The sequence below is a fragment of the Gnatocerus cornutus genome, chromosome 2 (genome assembly GCF_029298725.1).
Source record: "Gnatocerus cornutus isolate USDA-ARS CGAHR chromosome 2, icGnaCorn1.1, whole genome shotgun sequence".
Lineage (NCBI taxonomy): Eukaryota > Metazoa > Arthropoda > Insecta > Coleoptera > Tenebrionidae > Gnatocerus > Gnatocerus cornutus.
Window position 1 is genome coordinate 17,126,286 of NC_142234.1, and position 21,121 is coordinate 17,147,406.

Below are 21,121 nucleotides of genomic sequence, written 5' to 3' on the forward strand. Positions count from 1 at the left end.
TGAGGTGTGTCCGCGTCAGATGTCGCTGATTTTTGATTTCAGTTCAGAAATGAATCATTTTAGCACCCTGCCAAGTTTCACACACTTCGAGGTGAATTTCGTTACTCCCACGAGAACGCTTTGTTGCTGAAGATGTGTAATCAGATTTCTGCAATTGCTGCATAAAACACATGTCCCATAAAACGAGAGGGTTAAGTGCTTTAAAATTTGTGACAGTTTTTATTCCGCGAACGGGGGGTGATGTATAAAGTTTGAAACGTGCTTTCATCACCGATATTAATATAATGTACACGTATTTCCCTTTGCGAAACATGTGTGACATGAATTTTAAACACATAGTCACAAAGGAAATTGATTTTTTGTTGGTGTAGGTGCCAGAGAACTAAGATAATGGTGAAAACAGACCCCTACGCACGACATAAAAGGGTGCTGCTTCGTGACTCTTTTTTTTGCGCTATGATTTTCTTGCTTTAATTCCACACGCACAAAGAATTCACGTACATTTCGTTGTCTGTTTAAACAAGTCCGCAAAAATCGACCTCGAGGTGTAAAACCGGGACTATAACCTTTGAACAATGTTGATGGTAAATAATAAACGCAGAGTCAATTGTCCATAAAAGATGACACTAGAAAATAGAGACTGGCACCTATTTCACCTTCGAAACGACTCGGTTATGGAGTAATCGGACGCAATTTTAAAGATCAGAATAATAAAAACTCAACAGTTATGGTCTCATCATAAATCGGAGATCGTGAATTAAACCGTCGCCCATTTGTAGTAAATCTCTATTGCAACATTGAGAGCAGATTTTGAAATGTAGCCGTTTCCTTTGTTACATTTCACACTCGTAATAACTCTTGCTCGGCTGCGCTGATTTCCGTTTTGGGTAAGATTACAAATTCCGGCATGCTGTAAATGTTTATATTACATTATATAGTCAATAAAACCTCTATCATCCATCTATCTGCCTATCTTTATCAAAGTGAATTTTACGATTATGCACAGCGTTCTGGAGAAAGTCGTCATCAAAGGAATTCAGAAATTAAACATTTCTCAGTTCAAGTATACAAAAGATCCGCGATTAAGTTTTACGGCTGCTAAGGCGCAGCCGGATAAGAGTGTCAATAAAATTCAGAAGGAAGCCGGGTAATTTCCCAAAATTGAAGCGATTGTGCAATTGTGTATTTACTGCCAGTTTTAGTTTATAATCCGCGCAGGAAGAAGAATAAAATTGATGGTGGAGAGAGAATCTTCTTCCGAGACGTGAAATAGGATATAAAAAGCTTTTATACTTTTACGCCAAAGTCTTACTTCTTTTACATAAATTAGTAGCGCTCTCAAAAGAACAATTCGCGTTCTCGAGATACCTGAAACCACAGACAGTTTAAAAGGGTTAGAATATTAAACAGGGAAAATTTGTTTCTTTTGAGCCACCTGTATAAAATTCATTGTAAAAAGAGGAAGCTGATAACGCAGAAAAGCCCACGCCCTCGTATTCAGAAAGCTGACAGGAGCTTTTTTATGTAACTGAATAACGTAGTAGCACGGAAAGGACGGACACGGAATGAATGGACTGCAAAAAATCGTTTTGTAAATGATTAACATTTTGAAATTTTCTAATCTGATTAGGACGAACAGAATTCTCCCGGTTGTATAAAATTTCTATTTCTGGATTCATAAGACCGTATTCTTTTATAACAGGCTCCCGTTTTCGGTCATTTATTCCAACAGACCGGGAGCGAGTTCCTAAGGGACATACAGGGAATCAGATTCCACCGCACGCCACCACGAATGGATTATTCCCGAAAAATATATGTGAAACCAGAGCAAGAATACTCCTCAACTCCGGAAAGTTAGTATTCTCAACGTTTCCCTCTCGTTTTCCCAATGCTCTTTCGCGTGGGCCGTTTTGATCTGGAAACAAACTTGAGTAAGCACTCGAACCAAATTTCAACTAAATTGCAACTCATTTTGCACAGCATGAATAATGTATGTAATGAGCATGCATTCCGTTTTTCCTACAGGAAATACCGAAAACTAATTAAACGATAAGTTATGATGCGATTAAAATCTGGAATGGCGTGCTCCACTGATATTTTAATCTGGTGCATTTCGCTGTTCTTTGCACGCTGTCAAATCGAGTATTGTTACATAAATTATTGGCGTAATTAATATCAATTAATGCGTGTTTAAAGCGGCCCCTTCGAGAAGTTTCACAAACTAACTTATTTTATTACAGGCGGCGACCGATAAATACGCGGGGTAATTCATGCGAGTTTTTATGAGGATTAAACACAAATTTTACTGTTACATAAACCGATACCGATAAAACGATCGTGCGGTTTTTGCAACTTATTGCTGACATTTTTAATAATTATGTCTTCATTTACATTTAACGCCGATAATATTTTTACAGGTTTTGGAAGTCTTCCGGCTTCGCGAAATATTGCGCACGCGGGACCTGTTTGGCGGGCCATTGCTACCATCATTGTACTTTTCTTTGATCAATTTTTCAGCATTTTCCATCAAGGTTTATTAGTTGCACAGATGATGCAAATTTTTGTAATTATCCCATTATTTGTATTTTCTTCACATATCGGCCTTCCACTTTCTATCCAGTAGCAATATTTTTATGCTCGGGAATGTTAGAAAAACAGCGAAATCTATTTTATTAACATTATTGACACATAAAGTGTTGCCACAGATTTACATAAAGGCCACACACATTCAGTTTCATTTTTAATGTAATTCCTTGTGGAGAACAAAGCGTATTCAAGCAACAATGTTTCAAATAATGGCACAAAGAATTTATTTGTTTACCTTGGGTACCCTATAATCCGAAGCGGGGTTAATCAAAGTTTAATAGTCAATAGTGTATTGCCATCGTCACAATCGCCGCATTTACAATCCACGATACCATATTACTGAGAAATATCCAATTTGCATTTATACACCTACACGGATCCTGGGAGCATACTCCATCACGAGTACACAAAGAGCACCATCATGTATAATAATTTAGCCAGTATAATCGTGCCGAGCACAAAGAGTTCCGTACCATAACAAACAAGACAACGAGGGTGGCAGATATCAACTTGTGCAGATCAGCATCTCTATAACACGGCCACCCCCGCACCAAGACCCGTGTGAACACAACACCGACACGTGACCCTCATTCACTCTGGATCCAAGTCAATTGCTAATATTGTTTGGGTATAATTAAACGACCATTTCCCAGCAACCCCTAAAGCAAGGTTTACGAGCTAAAGTTAATTAAAAATATAGGGGAGTTGGCAGACACGTACGGGTTATAATTACACGGCGTCATCTGCAATGTTCAAAAATCAAAGAAATTCTTGTCGTTGATACTTTACTGTTGGTGAGGTCAGCAGGCAAATAATTACGCTGATTGGTTGACCTTGCTGACCTTAGTTAGATGAGCGCACAGGATTTAATCACTTTCTGTATTGAGTTTCTGAAAATGATACGACGGAATCAGCGGCCTTGGCGATTTTACCAGGTTGGAAAGTAAAGAGGGATATTTCTCTTCCGGAATCAAATTAATTGTTAATGCAGGAAAATCGATAATGCAGATCAGTGATTTTCCCATTATTTATCAGGGCTCAATTAAAGACTGATTGCGATCGGCGCCGTTCTGTTAACGCTCATTTTAACAACAAAATTGCTATTCCGATAGCCACCTGTTTGGGGTAAAACTTTTTCCAAAAATCAGAGCTTTGGGCCGATAGATTGGGCGAGACTATTGACTAAAACTAGGCCTTGTAAATTATGTGTGACATTTTGATTGCCTAATTAAGCGGTGATTACCAATATCCATACCATCAATGGCTACAAAGGTTGGTATAATTGAAGAGCGCAGATGCAGCTGCGAATTAATTCCGAAATTATGCAAGCGAGATTTTGAATATGAATATTTAGTCTTTAGAAGCGTCTCACCCTTTTCAAAAACTGGCTAATAACGGGATATTTATGACGACTTTTTATTATTCAATTTGCATATATTATAAGCACAATTATCCACGTATAATTGCTAATCTCCACATTTTACGATATGAATGTAAATGAGAGGTACTTTTATAATTCGCATTACCTCATAATTCGTCATGTTTAAGCACTTGAAACACTCAATTCTATTAGATTATGTAGAAGATAACAACCCCATTCCTCATGTTACACTTTATTTCTTTAAAATTCGAACTCCACTGCCATCAGCAGGTAAAATTGCTGCTCCACTTCCATTATATCTTAATGTAAAGAATTTGCGGATATGGAGGTGAACGTGCCGGTAGTGATTTGCTCCGAATAAGGGCCATTATGGTCATAGCATGATCCACGCTGGTAAATTTTCATCAGAGTAGGGAGAGCCATTTGGAATTGTATGCAGGTGTGGACTAGTGAAGAATTGATGTTGACATGGCGTGCTTTCACGATATGGGTCACATGCAAGCAATCAAGCAATGATATCAATCAAACGCTTACCATTAATTAACTTGGTATATAAAGTCAGTAAGAAGCTAATGAAACCAATTGATGCTGATTTTGAACTGTATTAGGTCAACCATGAAGAGACCATTCCTTAGGTGGAGAGGAGGAAATGTTCGTCATGTTAAATCAATTAAATCTGTGTCAAATTAAATTATTTCGTTCGCTGGAAATTGAATAGTGACGAGATGGAGATATAAAGGATATTGTTTTTGCAAAATTAATTGTCGTGGGGGTGTCAAGCGTAATTAAAGTTGTACCAGAGCTCCTGACACATTTAATTTTGTATTCGGAATTGGTTTTGCCCGAATTAAAACACTTTTTTGATACAGTCTGGACTTGGTCAGCTCTCATTTGGCGAGTGCGAATGGAGCACGTAAACAAAGAATTGTCTTTTACTCTTTAGAGGACGTGTTGTGACAACTCCCTGTAAAGTGCATCGGGGGCAATAAAAACTTATCAAATTATCGCTGTGCTTGATCTTTTTTCACCGCATCAACAGTAAACAATTGCAATAGTTGGGTTGGGTGCCATAAAATTCGCATCATTTCTTCTTGGCTCTGGCTTATATGGCGGCGTAAAATTACTTTTAATAATGTGCCCTAATTTGATTAGATCCCCTACGAGCAGCTCGGCAGGGCTTAATTAATTTTTCAAGTTTTTGCCGGAAATATGAAAGCTTCTGTTGTGATGGCATAGCGCTTCCGAATATCAATATCAGCGCACCCCTAACTGTTCCACCCTCCGATTCGTTGTATGCCATCCTCGTTGCGGAGTGTGGATCTCTTCACTCTTTATTGAGCTCCAGGAAATATGAACACCGTGCCATGCCGACTCGTGATGAAACACTCTTGCACTTGAAAGAATTTCTCTCTGTTAATATACGGTATTCGAATGTCACCAAGAGCTTCTCACAATGCGTACATTAGCCGAGGAGCCGATTCTTCCCATTTTACACTCCTTTAATCTCCACTTGAAAAGATTCGGTTGTTATCAAGAATCACCCCGCTCGCACTTTCTATATTAAAAAGTGACAAGGCATGTCTTCTACAAAGGCATACTTTACCGAAGCGCAGATAGATTTATTGGAAATGACATTTCTTTGATCGTGCAGCACAATTTGTCACGTTCGATACAAAGGCCCGTTCTTTTTTAATAAGAATTTATAATGTGCAGCGAGAAACTGACCCCTTTCTACATAATGGGTGCCTTGCGTCGTAAACTTCTTATCGTCGGTATAGCCTTCATAAAAAAATTCATATTTCTCTGAAGTCGTTCAAACTTTACGGCATAAAGTAATAAGTTAGTTTAGGTGTAAACACGTAAAAACGTGGGGCATTTTTCAGACTCGTTTCGCCGGTTTATTCATATGCAGACGCGTGAAACTATGTCTTCATGCCAAATCAACAATTTGCTGGCGTGGAGTGGGTTAAACCTGATAACGTTTTAACACGAAATGTGTATAAAGGGATCGTGATAAGGGTGCTAACGGCGTAGTAGCCAGATAATTGCCTTTTTGTAGTTTTGGTGGACCGGAGATAACGGATTTAGGCGATTTTTCGGGGGTGGTTTGTTTGGAAAAATTAATTTTCAACATCCATTATTGATCGCAGAATTTTTAATGGGCTCTATAGACGAATTTTGTTTTCATTTCGCTCAAACTTTTATTATTCCATTGTCACAAACAAATGTGAGTTTTTTTATTTCCACGTCGCAGAACACGCATAAATTGTGTCCGTTTTAGAGACATCCAGTATCAATCTCGAGAAGAGATTATAGCCAAGGTAAACAGATTTAATAGAAGTCTAACTTGGCGATGACGCTATAAAATATAGGTAATCCGCTGAAAATAATTCTGACATAAAATGCAATCTCAAGGCTGCAGCAATATAATAATACCAACGTCAATCTTATCGCCTTATTATGGATTAATAAACGATATGATTATTGCGTGCCACTTAAATTCCATCTCATAGAATAAATTTAATTGACCTCCTAGAACCGAGAGCTGAATACAAATTGCGTTCCCACCTCTAAAAAACTAGTAAATTTAAAGAGCCGTGGCTTATCTCTGAAACATTTTAGGGGTATTGGAACTATAAATATTGAAACATTTTTGGGCACACTTAAAACCATCAACGTAAAATCCAACTTTTATCATATTTTAAAAGTGAAAACAGCCTGCTTCCATTACGTGGAGGTCATAACCGGTGATAATGACCTCGAGTTTTAGCGCCAGGCGTCAATTTGTTGGGGAAAATCTGCCCGGTGTCTAAAAATATGAAAAATTTCGCGTTGGAAAATAACCGACATAACAAGGGGGTGTGTATACAACATCTGTCAGATACATACAAAGCGGAGGGAAATGCGAATTTCGCTACGAAAATGCCAGCGGCGGGGGCTGTCACTAAATAATTCCCATAGGGACTCGTTATAAAAATAAATAAATTAGTTGGGCAGAGGGGGAGGCCTATACGATAACGATTAACTTTGCTTGATGTGCTTTCAATAAAGGGCAGCATGAGATGGGATTAGCCTATTTGAGGGCGGCGGGAATTTTCCATATTTTTTGGTTGTTTACACAATAAAACGCAGCGAATTCTTTGGGTTAAAGGGCGTCGCCGGTGTGATAATAATTAATGTATTTTCAACAACAAAATGCGGCAGGAACAATGATTGATTGCCGGTATTTTTGTGTGCCGGTGGCATATTGTTGCCCAACTTCCGTTTCAGTAAGGGGAGCCCAATGTTCCTAATTATTTGTGGCATTAATGAACGTTGAAAAATCCAATAAATTAGTGCATGACAAAATTTTATTTTCGCCTGAAATTTCGATGTAATTGTTTAATTAAAGCTCCGATTTTTGGCGGTTCGAAAGTGCGGGAAATTCGTCGTGGAGTTATTTGTCAAGTTGTTAGGATAAGCGCTGATAACAGTGTTGGGTTATAATTTAAATATTAAAGAGGACGTCCTGAAAGGAAGTGCAAAGGAAGAAGATGAGGACCATCTGCTCGGTTTCACTTTCAATCGATACTGTGGAGCGCTTCGGGCGTTTTTACTTCTTCTATTTCCCTTCCTCTTAACCATCTGCTTTGGTTAAACGTCGCGGTTTCACGTCCTTAACTTCAGACAAGCAGTGATCAAAAGGAGGGTGCTGGCAACGCACAAGAACTTCCTTTCCGGTTTTTTAGTAATTAGATTTTTTGGTCGTCAGCAAATTGTTCAATGGGTTCGTCTATTTATTTCCTGGAGAGTTTTCTCTCAACAAGACAAATTCAATTTGTTTTCGAAACATGGCTTGATTTATTTTTTTCTTACCCTTCTATTCTCCCTGAAACAAATGCTGAAATAACAATTGTGTTCCAAAATGAAAGATTTTACATTTCATTTTTCGAGGCTAGCGGGTAATAATGAAATATCCATTATTCCGCCCGCTTCAACATGCGCCTATAATTTTACGATATCGTGAGGAATATCTGGAATATATTCTGATGTATGGTTTATTTGCCAGGGGGTTCGATTCCCCACTGAGGGAACGCAGATAACGCGGAAGGTACAGCTTTTATATCTACCTTGATATCGCTGCTATTTCATCCTCTATTTTGCACACTGCAATGGAATGATTTAAATTTGCTCGGAGGTACTCTGGATTTAATCCAGATAAACGACCCATCATTGTGTTTTTCTGAAATTGCTCCAATAACACTCCACCTTTTTTCTTCTTCATATGGTCGTATCAATAAAAGTTACATAAAACGAAACATGAAACGAATCTACAAATGGGGGTATTATACAATGTTTCTTGTACTTCTATGGTGCATTTAATTTAGTTTATGGAACCGTAAAAGTTCGCTCCAGGCAAATGTCATAAATCTCAGTGGTAATTAATCACTTCTTAAATGGTTCCTTCCTGCTGGATCTAAACGGGGTCTTTTGTATACCTGCAGATTGTTTTTTCCAGTAGTAAATCACTTAGCAATTGCAATCAAAAAAATCCTACAGGACGTCCGGTTTAAAAATAAGTAGGAAACTAGATATCACGGATTTTCCAACAATAAATGATGAGGCTGAAAGACACATCCTGTGATTGCGACTGTGTTATTAAATTATCACTTATTTGTGATGTATTTGCATTTTTTTTTCGCAAAAATGCACCCAGGCTGCATACCAAGTTAAATTAATAAGTACAAAAGTATCTTTGTTTCATTTTGAGCTGTGCAATTGTGCTGCAGGTTCTTAGCGAATCCTTGTCTCAGTATGTTGTGCTTTCGCACCTATTTAATTAACGTCGCAATGCTAACTACAGTTAATTAACGCTTCGAAAATAAAAATGCGAAAACTTACCACCCTCCCCGACAATAAATCAAAATTAAATTAAAAACCTCGACAAAATTTAATTCAAGGGTTGACAGTTCAGGACATTAATAAAATAAAAGCAAATGTTTGCTCGTGAACGGAGTGCGGCGCTTTTACTTTCACTCCGAAAGCTCGGGCGCGAACTTGAGCACACACACAATTGATCCTCGTCTTTTTTCTTTTACCTTTTGTTTCGTCGAAGTATATTATTGTATTTTGTCACGTATCTCGGTTGTAAATTTAATTTTATGGTAGCTTTTTCAAGTTGTAAAATATTGACCTTTCTCGAGTTACGCACACTTTGGCATGCCGTGAAAATTTCAGCAAAGCTTGAAGGATATGCAAGGTCGACATGAAAAGCTGTCGACAAAAAGCGTCGATATGCGAAATTTAAATTGTTAAATAATTAGGCTTCGCGTTAACTAAGTTAGGGAAATGAGAGTCAATGACGCCTTCGAGACGACGCTGCCGACGCAGGCCAGAAATTAGAACAAAATTTAAGTTCAGAGCTTTCGTAATTCAGCTAAGGCGATTATGTAAATGTGTCGTCCCTCCATTCAATTCTTAATTAAACGGGGACACTTAAAATCTATCTTTTCTAACACCTAGGCCTTGCGACAAAGAGGGGCTTTAACAATTAACCGAGCAATAACTTATCCGGGCTTGTTATTTTTTCCGACAATTAAAACCTCAGCCTTTTTGCCATCCTGCGGTCATGTTATTTCCAGAAGTTTCTCCGAAGAACGTCTGGTATTGGCTGCTGGAACAAAAAGAATATACACACGGGAGCAATCACAGAAATAAATGAAACTTGCACACAATTGCCATTGTCTGTTTCGGAAGATTACAGAATGATTCTCCTGTTTATATTCGAGTCAGTTTCATGATCTCATCTAATAGCGCATTTCAACTAGACGCTGTAGATTCAATTACATCGAAATTGCGTACATGGAAGGAAGTGGGTTGTTCGAACTACACGTTATTGTGCAAAATTAAGAAATAAAAGCTTCAAGCACGATTTTCTCGCAGATTCAAAACTGTTTTATTTAGAATGGGAAATGGTTTGTTTAGAGCTTGTTTATAGGCTGTAAAAAGCTCGTTAACTCGTTGTAAAAATCCTCAAATTAGAGATTACTTGGCAGATTTGTCGAAGATTGCGAAAACGAGCTTATTAGATATTTCCTTACATTGTAAGACTACTTCTGGTCGCGCCAAATTGAAAGTGACTGCTTTGAATTATTATAATATTAATGTTTTTACATTTTTTAAGCTTACATAAAGTTAATTATGTTAATTCTATGGTAATTTAATTTACACAAGAAGTCATAAATTATCACGAGAAATGCTTCGAGGTGTATTTAAGTAACCCAAAATTGTGATCCTTACGTCACTGCTAAAGCTCGAAAGCTCGCAATGTTGACATATTTCTTCAATGATCGATATTGTTTACAAGCGAAGCACATAAATAAAATGCTTTCTTGAGCGCAATCAGTTGGATTTTTTCATTTGAAGATCGCAACTTTTGCAGCATCAATCTGGTTGTATCTAGGCAGTGGAGCGGCGATAAATTCTCCCCAGGATGAGGTCGTTTTTCACGTCATATCCTGGAAGATTCCGGGCTGAAATCTGTCCTCGAAGCATTTTCGCCGCTGAGGTTTCGTAGTGATATAATTGGCAAAAATTTCATTTAATAAGAAAGTTTTTAATTTACGGCCGGACACGGTAACTAATCAAAAAGTCGTTTTCCCCAAGTTCTCACAATAACTTTGCAATTTAGTGAGAACTCGATTACAGGATACTCTCAACATCATTTAAAAAGTTGGCGCGTAAAAAGTTAGTCAGCTGCAGGCTGTATCTCAAGATATAAACTATCGTGGAAACTACTCTTCAAGGGTTCGTTTTCGCAAGTTTTTGAATAAATAAATCGAAGCCGCACCTGTTGCTCTGCGGTTAATTGCAGAGATTTCGATTTATATGGTTGAAATAGAATTTTTGGATTCAACTCTCGTCGCGAGCGCTTAAAATTGCTAAAATCCGGGTCTTGATTGCAACTCTTCTTTTCTGAATTTTGAAGTAACACATACGTGACCACCGGCTAAGAGCGAGTTAAACTCCTCTGCTTGTACCATTAACTCTGAATAGATCGAGTGGACTTTTTTTATGGCCGTCACGTTCGACATATGGTCTCTTGTAATTTCCACCACGTGCTAACCCTCTTGCCAGACAGCTGGAATTGATCTGTTGGTAATAGAGATACGCAAAGGGAGGAGAGCTTACGCATATCGACAGGCTAAATTAAATTTTTTATTTTATTTATAGGGGCTATACTTCATTTGAGGGACGTGATATTTATTTCGTGGAGGAGGTCCGAGATTTGCACGATCAATACTTGACCAATGTTCTCCTTTTGATAACTTTATTAGTTGTTTAGTTTATGTAATCGATAAAACTACGTGTTTCAACAAAGTGGTTCTGGTGTTAATAAACGCTAATGGTCGATCGTAACCATATGCTATAACCATCTATTTGGTACAAATTAAGGAAAACTAGTAATTTGCAGCACTTGTAATAGATGATGCGGATAATATTATCTGTACTATGAAATTACGCCTATGTGGCGGATAAAACCTATCAGGCATTAGTGAAAGCGTGTGTAATTTATATGTCGGTTTTACAATTTTTGTTTGGACGAGTGTAGCTCGCCGTGGGACGTTTAGTGTATAACTGGTTGCCTAGATCCTTTATTTCCCATGTTGAAATGCAATTTTCATTACCCGTACCTGTGTATTGTAAATTTCAGCTTGCATTTAATTTCAGTATTTTGACAGGTTTATTTCTACGCGTAATTCGGAAAATGCGGCGCGATTTTATTGTCGATGCATTCCATTCTGGTCGCAGAGCTCTACTTCATGTAATAATTTTCAATTGTTGTTATTTATTGTTCTCGCCTGAATGTGCTAATGTAATGGTGATGTCGAAGAGCTACGGTGACTGACCCCATCCATTTAATAGCTAGAGTTTGATGTTATTAGGCGCGCCTATCGGAAATTGCCAATTAGTCCGTCATACGTGTGCTAGCACATCGCCGCCTAGTCCCTCGTCTTTTATGAGTTAGCATAGATTACACCCCCACACTTGTTCAGACAGCGATTGATTTTTTTATCGGAAATGTTCGAGGAGATTAGGTGGCAGCTTGCTTAAGGCAAGGCGATGACGAAGCTTAGATAAAAGGACGATAAGTCAAAAGGGGTTGGTGGGAGAATTTACGTGGTGGAAGTCTGCCACAAACTAACGAAATAAAAAGGCTTTTCTTCTGATTGATACATAAAACTATGAAAGAAGAAGAATCCAGAAGGAAACTTTATTATCTTTGATGTGGGCGATTTGAAAATTCCGCCTTGAAAAGGGTCCCCTTATGTGGAATTTATTTGTCGGGTTGATGAGGGCCAGTTCTAATTTTGCATCGCCGAATAAAATATTAATCTCCCGGAAATGTCCCATTTCACCCGACTAATTCGTTATAACATGTCAAGATGGACTTCTAGGAACAATGCTTGAAATGCAAGTCAGCCAGTTTCCTAATTCGATCGGCGTAAATGTCCAAGACGTTTCTAATTAAATCGAAGATATTTGTAAAAACGTGATGCCGTAATAAAACCGTACTCCAACATTGGAATCTAATGGAAATAGTCACTTTGTAACAAGTTTTTTTACGACTGGCATCAGCTTGAAGCAAACTTTATGATTGTGTTTTATGTTAGGTGCGTTCTAGTTGAAGGGTTTCATCGAAACAAACGTTTTGTAACTTGCGATCAAGAAGGACATCGCTTCTGTTTTATGATCGTTGCTTAATTAGAATGTTAATTGATCGGGTCGGATTGCGCTATTGATCACATGAGCTGTGTTAAACAAGATTTGCCGAGATATGTTCGCAGGAGTTACGACTGGTACATGTGAAAGGTCCTGCTGAAGTATCGTTTTAAATATTTGCATTGACTTCGCCGACTGTCGTAAGACCTCAAAGTCGATAAGTAATGACCATTTACACAGACTCCAATGAATTTTAAACTGTCTCTCGTCGTAGGTGCAGAACAAACTGGACACTAAACTAACCGCCCATGCGCTCGTTTTATACAACTTATTATACTCCACTAGGTATAGATAAATGTGCGCTCCACTGTAGTTTTTTGCGGAGAAAAAGCCCACCTGCAACTTTCAAGGTGTTGAAATTATTTAATTCAAGACTTAAAATGGCAAAGCATAACAGTGCGATTTAAAATTTAAATCGACAGCGATTGTTTGCAAAATCCGCTGATTAAGAACGTTCACACTTCTAGAAAATCCTAAGCAGCTTACCACGTACACGGGGATTAAGCTTACCGGAAGTGTTTTATTTTTAATTACAGTGCACTGTTTATTGTTTAATTCGGGTAATAAACTTGGTTTAAAAGTGAATAATGTTTAAGGAGATAAGGCTAATGTCGGCTACACGAAAACGTACTAAGTGTTTACGTGTTTCACCATATCAATAAACGCCACGTAATGAACGGTATCATATCTAATTAAACTTTATAAGCTTTTAATGCCATTTCATTTCTTATCAGAAGTGTCCAAGTCTAGAGTTCGCACAGCAAAAAATCTGAAAAATTGGAAGAAATGGTATTCATAAAAGAAACTTTTAAATATAAGCAAAAATTCAAAAAGATTCCTCCATAGAAGAATTGAAAGATAGTATGTAAAGAGAGGAACCATGGAAGGAAGGAAAAAAATCAACGGAAAGGAGGAAAAATTTTCAACAATTTAAAAGTTTGAAGAATATAAACGAAGAAAAGAAAGAACGAATGAAAAGAAAAGGAAGAAATCTTCAAAGGATCCTAAGAAGGAATTTTATCATTCACCGACAGCTTCACTTCTTTTGCCAGGAGTAAGCAATTCCTGCTATCAATAGAGTAAATGTCACACTCCTGGACTAGAGTAATAAGTAGTTCCTGATTACATTTTTGAAACCAGCATCTCTTCAACTATCTTGACTAATTAATGTAAAGCCCTGTCACGAAGTTGTTTGACGAAGGCCACTCTAGGGCTCCGTTAATTGACACTAATTAAAGGCCAGAATGATGGAAATGGTGGCGTCTGATAACCAAGAAGATTGAATAAAATTTTGAAAGTTCCGAGCGTGTGTAATATGAATAAATTTCGTAATGATGGGACAGAAATACTTTCCGCGAGCCGCCCACCTCGCAAATGGCCCTAATTATCGTAAGAACATGTAAATGTCACCGTATAAAGGGAAGGAAAGTTGAGTAGTGTATAGCGTGAAATTACACATGTTTCTTCTATTTTTGTTCGTAAACTAGCGTACTTTACCGTTAAGATGCTAACTGTGGGTGGACAAAGAATTAGAGTGCAAGTAACACGCACAAGTTGTTTTGCTGTTCTTTTCGGTATGCTACTTTGCGTTTTTATGGCGCCATTCAAGTCAGGATGTACCTAATTTCCATTAGAAAAGGGTCTCGACAGATTTGCAGTAAATCATTTGAATAGAGGGTGAAATCGATAATAACGCGAAATTATGCGCAATAAATAAAATTAAGGAAGTGTGTAAGGAAGAGATTTTCCGCAAGACTTGTCTGCCAGTGATATATTTATTAGCTCTGTTCAAGCGCACTCGAAATTTGCATTTTAATATTCTGGGAATTTTACTACCTTGACATATCGAGATTCTTGCGAGAAATATTAATTTTTAATTCGTGATGTCATCAGACGTTTGATTTCTCGAAAGAGTGAGTAATATCAATATCGCGCTTCTGTGGACTGAGAATAAAATATTCCGATCTTCTGGGAATACATTCCAAGTTAATCTGATTTATCCTAATTACGAAATGCGAACTTGACTTTTTTATAATAAAATATAGTCGGGCATATTTTATCTGCCTCAGAGGCTTATTTATGTGGAAAGTGCGATGACCCATGATGGCGAGGGGTTGAGAATTCGCCCAAATTTCGACGAGAGTTTTTCCCGTTTTGTGCCACGTGTTTATTGCAGGATATGATAATGCAGGTGGTGCATAATTTTACAAGCGCTCTTTTGCATTTACATAAATTGATTGATGCTAACAATAAGTAAATAATTCAAGTATAATCAGTTATTTCCATTATTGTACACGACGGACCTTGTCAAATCTAAAAACGGGATAATCAATTGTATACTAATAAGAGAAACACATTGTTAAAAATCTACTTTTGAAAAGAACATGATTGATAGCGAATTAGAGAAACTGAGGCACGGGGTGTCATCTTCATTAATTATGTTCGTAGTGGAGACCACTCAAACCTTGAGACGTTGATTGATTGTTACACAATTATATTTAAATGGAACGAATGTTGCTATTATGTTTCTAAATTACATTTTTCAACTGACAAATTGGTTAACTTTTCGCAGACAAAACTTTGTTGTAACAGAGATTTTCAACACTAGCCCTATATTTGGTGATGGTGATTAATTTTATTAATGGTTGGTCTGGATGTAAATTTAATGTGGCAACTTTTGTTACAGGTAAGCCTCACATTTGTTTATCTGCAACATCAGAGCAAACAAATCAAGAAAAGTGATCTGTTTTCGTAAGTAATAAATCGACACTCTATTTCCAATTTGCATTTCGGCGTAAAAATAGTTTATCGCCTTTGCCAGGGTCTACCCTTTTTGGCACTCCGACATTGTGTGTATTTTGGACCTTTTTCACGCATCCGCTTTGTTATTCAAAGGGGCCGCTTTATCGATTAAGTATTTTCTAAACAAACACTTTAAATATACTGTTTGGTACATAGAATGTGTTAGTTTTTTATAGCTTTTTTGACGTTTAGTAGCATCCAGTGCCGAGGGTAAACAGAATATCTTCTCGTGTTACTGCCTTATCCAGATTTATGACTTCTTGCTTATAGGTTTTTCGTGACGGGGTTTTCTGGATTTTTATACGCATTTTTCGGAGGATTGATCCTATTAACGCGCCCTCGGCCTCTGGAATCTTTTGTGAAGATATGAGGAGACCGTTAAATGCGCCGTCATGAATGATGGTCTCTGATATATTTTTAATAAGCCACAAAGGGGAATTTATAGGCAATTAAACAGATGAAAATTCCGACGATAGTTTCGCTAATTTATGTAAAACGGTAATTGTGTTTTTAATAAAAGCTATAAATTTGTCGGTGTCATTGGTTTTATACGTATTTTAAAACAGTAATTCTCTCCTGCAATTTACCTCGGTGTAATTAAAGTTTTATTTTACCATTACGTACCGAAATTGAAGGACACAAGTTTCACGTTCGAGGGCTTTAATTGCAACTGATGGACATGAACATTCCTCCAGCTCCGTATGCAAACAGTTCGTGTTTATTGAAGCTTCTAGATAAATGTTTGATTTGATAGTATGAAGACATTTACAGTAGTTGATGGACTGGGAATATAAGTGTGTGGCATAGGCGCCTATTAAGAAAGTTATTTGTCGAGTTCTTGACCCAGACACGTCAAGCATGAACGGAGTCTTTCTTCGACCACAAAAATTCACAAAAACAATGTGATCTTTGACTCGACCTCATCGATCTTTCTAACATATTTTCTTTATCTTTTATAATTCGTTGTTCATTCACACAGCGAGAGGAGATTAAATTAATTAGCGAATATTGAACGGTTAATGGCCAAGCGACAAAAACATCGCTTTGTTATCAAAAGAGTTTATACTTGTGGTTTCTTTAGAGTCGTAAAATGGACCACACACTATTCTGTCCACTCAAATTTTACGCAAAGATTGATTTTTTCTCAACTAACAAGTTTGAAAACTTTGCGGGATTATTGTGCGTAACCTGGTTTCGTTTCAAAACTTTTATAACGAAATTTGTGAATTTAATACCCAGTTTCGGCGAAATATCATGTGCACTACCTTGGGCGAATTTTACAAGAATTCAAACGTGTCTAACTCAGTTATTTGTGGTCGTACTTCTTTTTAACCATGAAAACGTGGTAAAACCATTATTTTTCATAATTCAAGCAACTAACTGAATATCATTCTCTCTTGCACATTTCTTTCATAGATTTATATTTATGTCAGATAGAGCCGAAAATATTTGATTAAGCCCAATGGACTTTCCACTAAGCCGGACTCAAACAATGGTAAGCTTTTGTTACCTCACAGCTTCATTGGAAATAATCCCGATTTATGAATTAAGTTTTATCTTTCCTTTTTAGGCAATTAATCACATTCTTGATCCCGCTAGTAGTGGCAATAATTTTTCTTTGATCTGTCCTTTGAAACTATAACTTCAAAGGATGAAGTCGTGTTAACGGTAAACGAGATCGTCATTAATTATTTAAGTGAGCCAAACGAGTTTGTGGTGATTAATTAATGCTACATCTTCATAATGAGCTGTTTCTTTTCAAAATAAATAATACTAAAATTAATTAAAGGAGATTTTTTTGGTAGGTTATAAATTTCAGATTTTTTTCTATTGGTTCTAAATAATTAAAGTGGTAGTATATTATTATAGTTTCGTGGCGGTTGGCAATAATCCGAGTAAATCAAATCAGAGTAAGTGCAGCATCCCATCAATTGAAATTCATCGGACGCAAGTACGGTTTTCTTGAGCCGATCCTCATTAAGAAAAGCATGGAATATGAAGCGGACTTAATGCAAGGAAGGGTGCGGTTAAACGCAACCCACTCAGGGTAATAAGCCTAAAGGCTAGTGGGGTAATTATTACTTTAATATTAATGCGACACCGGATATAAATTACGCCCTATCAAAACTGTCAACCGATTAATCCGTTGAATATTATCAATAAATATTTATGATCGAGTCTGTCATTTTTTCCGAACTTGATACAAGTACAATTTCATTACTGGTTATTTAAAACCTGTACCATTATGGTAATGAGCAAATTCCGCGATTTATCGCAGCATCTGGATTAATGCGGTCATAAAAGCAATAGGACTTTTCACGGCGATGGAAAAATGATATCATTACGCCGCAAATAGTTGTATGAATATTTCTGGAATGATTTCTGTTTGAAAATTGTTTGATTTGCACGACGTTAATATCGTGCTTAAATATTTAGATGCCTACATTGATAGGCGGAGAGTCCGCGTTTGCGAGGCAAAATAGTAATTTAATCAGAAAAGGGGACGCAAGTTTAATCCGAGAAAAAACAAACTCGATTCAATTTGAATGTTGGCAATTTCGAGAATTACAAATTCAAATAGAATCTGTCCGACTTCAAAGCGAGCCGATTTAGCTAAACTAATAAGATGTTGATAAAAATAGCTTCCGGTTTAAGACGTGTTTTAACTTCCGCTTCACGTTCGTTCGGAATGAAATATTCCGCCGAATATGAAATATTCATCAGAGGGCTAGTGCATGATTTAACGTCAACCAATCTCATAATGCTCGCTCCTTAGCAAGCCAAGCCCGTGGTGTGTCGGCTGCTATTAGAAGAACCCACCCTTGCACAAGATATGCCCATCTGATGACTTCGACGCGTGCATAACAATGATTCTTTTGGGTGCCAGATCAGAGTGGAAAATGAAAACAACCCTTGTCTGTTTGAAATGGACACGGACTCGTGCCCTTCGAATTCCTGCGGCTAACACGGATTACGGGATTTTACCCTGTAGGCGAAACGAAATGTCTACAAGCTTTTACGGGAAAACGGTTTCTCAAACGAAAGGGACACGACCGGCTATTGAATGTTTGAGGCTTTGACGGTTGTTGGGAGGGCTTGGAGAAATAAAACGTAAGCTGGAGTTGACATGAAATAAAAATGAACCGAGCCACGTTTTCTTCGATTTTGTCAACAGCCCACCCCTAATTATTACATAACTCCGAGCCTTGTGTGAAAATTAAATAAAAGTATATTGTGTACAAAGTCAACAAGACCTTGTTGGCCCATGGTGCGGGCGCAGAAACCAAATATTGTCGCTTTAATGTTAAATTTTGGTAACTTTCGGTTGTTTGCACAGAGTAATTGTTTCTTGTAATCCTCAACGTATGTTTTTATTGTTTAACCGAATTAGAATTCTCGCCACGCTTTTAAAGTAATGGAAGCATATGAAATGAAAAGTAAACACGAGCCACCTGAGAAATTCAAAATATAGCGTCCATCGGAAGTGGTGCATCGAAGCGCAAGGGGTAAATGCAACACATTTATCTTTACATGGACACTTCAACATAAAATACCCACAACGGAAATACAGAATGCATAACATCTTCAATTCACATGATAGATCGGAAATCCCAACGAAAGATCTCGTTTCCGTGAAAATATCGCTTTCCAATAAGATGAATGTGTAGACATGTGTACTTTATTTCAATATTCTTGAGCTGCGGTTTCGTATGAGTCATTGTGAATTCGAATGATCATCCAACACTTTTGCTTTGAATATATGTTGATCTTTATCTGGAATACGCCGTTTCAATCATCTTGGCGTTATTTTCCAACGAGTCTAGACTGGAGTTTTAACATTTATCATAAATTTTACGGCTCGAAAATGATTCAAGAGCTGCTTTTTTCGACAGACAAATGCTTTCTGGACCAGCAGTAATGTGATTGCTTTGACTTTGGAAAAGTCGACGAAAGTTCGGTTTGGTTTGACGAAGTTGTTTGCGACGTTCACGGGCGATAATTAAATGAACAGAAAAACGTGTTATTAGATTTTAATGGTTACATCCAATCCCTTTTTTTCCAAGGGGTCGTCCACTCATAAAACACTGACGACGTTTATACACTGCCGCGACGTCGTTTTATTACTAACACGACCTCATCTAAATGTAATCAATTATACAAACAATAAAACGGCGTCAAATAACAATGTTTTTACTAATTAAATTGAATTATGTGCGGACCCACCACGTTTTACGTGACAATGGACAGGTGTTTTTATAACTCTTGTCGGAAATATTCTTTGTTGCACTGTGAAAGACCTAAGAGAATAAAACAGTGAACATTGCAATTTTTTATAAGCCTACACCCACCAAAATAACAGCGGATTTAACTAAGTTGTTCATTAAAAATAATTGTCTCAACCACCTACGCAATGCCGTTCCTAAACACACAAGAGCGTCGTTTTATTTTCACAAAACGTTCAAATTAAACTGAAATTCTTGTTCCGTTCCCTCATATTGATTAAACCTAATTAACCTTCCAATTAAACGGTCAACAGATGCGCGACAATTGTTACAATTCTTGCATCTCAACTGCAGGTGTGTTTTACGACCTTTTATCGAATTGCACGTAATTATTTATTATCATTGGTGGACCGAACGATGGCATAACTTCCTGAAATTTATGTCCGCGGGAACAAGTTTAAGACGTGAATTTGTGCCACTTTTTTAGAAAATTTTATATTCCCTGGGCTGAGAATGAAAACAGGCTTAATAAAACGATGCAGGCGTATATAATATTAAAAACTGGGCTGTAATGTTGCGGTATAAAATGCATTCATTAGCATCAGATCGTCGTCATCTATGTCATTTTCAGTTAATGATATTCATAACGGGCTATAATCTGTCAACGCATGAAATGAGTTCGATTCTATGAGAGCTTCAGGAGATGTTAAGACCAGAATCATGGAGTAGATTTGAAATGACATTAAATGTGCTTAAAATGTTAGCCGCTTTCAACGCTTTTTGCGGTGTCGATTTAATCAATAATGATAATGACTGGTTGATACTCAATTTTGGGTGTAATCAATGAGGTTTCGGTTCTACGTTGTGGTAATCATCGTCACAAACAGGAGATTAGAGACACGTTTTGTACTGTAAATTCAATTATTTGAAGAGTTTGTATACTTTCCGATAATATCGGATTTTAGAACAATTTTTTATTATTTACAGTTCAACGTCCTGTAGACTGTAGACATTTTCGCGTGTGGTTAACAGATGAATTTAGTTTTTGTGAATTTACTTAGCTCAATAGTTCCCTTTGCGGTCTAATCCAGTCTAGAGAAGAGCCTCCATAAGCCGGGACAGATACAAATCTGACGTATGTGGGATTTAATTGCCCACACCCATTGAAGTAGTTTTCGGTATGTACCAAATGAGGAGCTCGTTAGTCTTGTCGACACTAACATCATGAACATCGTCGGCATTAGACAAAACAATTTCGTTCGGTTACAAGCAAAACTAAGTTGTTGTGGCTTAGGATCCGAACAGCCGTCAATCGAAACGGGGATTTGTGTGAAAGCTAGCGTAAAAAAGCTCCGAGGAAAATTAG

The 21,121-nt window shown here is 37.4% G+C and overlaps 1 protein-coding gene across 4 annotated transcripts in view; it reads left to right on the top strand.

Moving 5' to 3' along the window:
• The window catches only part of ckn (CRK like proto-oncogene, adaptor protein), a 103,427-nt gene that overhangs the window by 57,114 nt on the left and 25,192 nt on the right, over positions 1-21,121 (top strand). The gene's annotated exons all lie outside the window — the stretch shown is intronic.